The sequence below is a fragment of the Arachis ipaensis genome, chromosome B6, assembly GCF_059453495.1.
Source record: "Arachis ipaensis isolate K30076 ecotype BB chromosome B6, ASM5945349v1, whole genome shotgun sequence".
In the NCBI taxonomy this organism is placed as follows: Eukaryota; Viridiplantae; Streptophyta; class Magnoliopsida; order Fabales; family Fabaceae; genus Arachis; species Arachis ipaensis.
The window spans coordinates 84,725,940-84,727,742 of NC_142441.1; positions in this window are offsets into that span (position 1 = coordinate 84,725,940).

The window sequence follows — 1,803 nt, forward strand, 5'->3', positions numbered from 1 at the left end:
TTTTGGATGTCACAAGTAACAAACCCCTTAAAAATTGATAACCGAAGTATTCAAACATCGGGTCGTCTTCTCAAGAAACTACAGGGAAGTATGTTCTTATTATTGGTTATGGAGATTATAGATTTGGGGTTTCAAGAATGAGGAACAAATATGACAAATAATTTAAATAGCAATTAAAAATAAATAAATAACTGTAAAGCAAACTTTTGGCAACGGATGAGAAATTGAAAGTCCAGATTAGTTACCCTTCTCAATAATAAAGAAGATTGAATCTTAATTCCACTTAGTTGACCTTTACTAAAGCAAAGGAAAGTCAAGGGACTAATTAGCTTGATCTTCGAATCCTATTTATTTCCTAAGAAAATGTTGGGATTATTGAAGTTTAGTTCAATTAGCAAAGATAACAGTTATCAATTATATTGAGCTAAGATAACTCCTGAGTTACTAACTTCTTTACCAAGACCAAAAAGGGAAAAGTAAATCTATTGGAATAAAGATGTCTTCAGAGTAAAAGCAATAATAGCATAAATAAAAGAAAGCAATATTAAACTGAAATACCTCAATTAACATTAATTCAAATAATCTAGAACATAGAAGAATTCATAAATTAAATGGAAAAGTAAATAATCAACTAAAGTAATGGAATGAATAAAAGTGAAAGGGAAGCTTAAAATAAAGGAACATTAAACCTGGGATTGAGAGTCACTCCTAAAACTAAGAAAAGTCCTAAATCCTAAGAGAGAGAAGAGAGAACCTCTCTCAAGACTAACCTAAATCATGAGAAGTAACTAAATTGGCGAGCTCCCTTTGAATGGATGCATTCCCACACTTTATAACCTCTGGTCTATGCCTTCTGGACTTGGATTTGGGCCAAAAAGGGCTTCAGAAATCGCTGGGAGTGTTTTCTGCAATTTCTGGTGTGTGGCCTCTGTCACGCGTCCACGTGGGTCACGCGGTCACGTCATTCGGAGCTTTTCTTGTCACACGGTCGCATTAGTCATGCGGCCGCGTCATATGTGTTTTGCTTAAGGTGCACGGTCGCGTCAGTCATGCGGCCGCGTCGCTATTGATTCGCGCTTGGCATGCATCTGCGTCACTCATGTGATCGCGTGGATACCAATTTCTTTAGAAACTCCGTTTTGTGCTTTCCTTCCATTTTTGTATGTTTTCTTTTCCATCCTTTAAGTCATTCCTGCCTTAGAAGATCTGAAACTACTCAACATACTAATCACGGCATCGAATGGAAATAAAGGTAATTAAAATAATTAATTTTAAAGCATAGAAAACATATTTTTCACATATATCACATAATAAGGGAGGGAAAGTAAAACCATGCAATTAATATGAATAAGTGGGTGAAGGATTGAATAAATCACTCAAATTAAGCACAAAATATATCATAAAATATGGGTTTATCAACCTCCCCACACTTAAACAATAGCATGTCCTCATGCTATATCCAAGGTAAAAAGTAAGGTTAAAGTGGTGGAATGTCATGCAATGCAATTTAATCTAAATGCAACTACCTAGATGAATGATACATCATGCAATTCTAATTTTTATTTACTTGAATATAAAGCTTGCATGTAGTTAAATTATTTCACATTCTCAAGGAGTCATGTATATATATATAGCCAAACCTTAGATAGTGATAAAGTGCGTGCCTTTACAATTGAGATGGGAGAGAAAAACATTTTAAAGACTTGCAAGACAACTAACAATTTAAACAGAGATAAATGTTAATGAGCTATTGAACCCTCACTGAATTTTGTGTTTACTCTCTAATCACTCAGTGTTTACTGG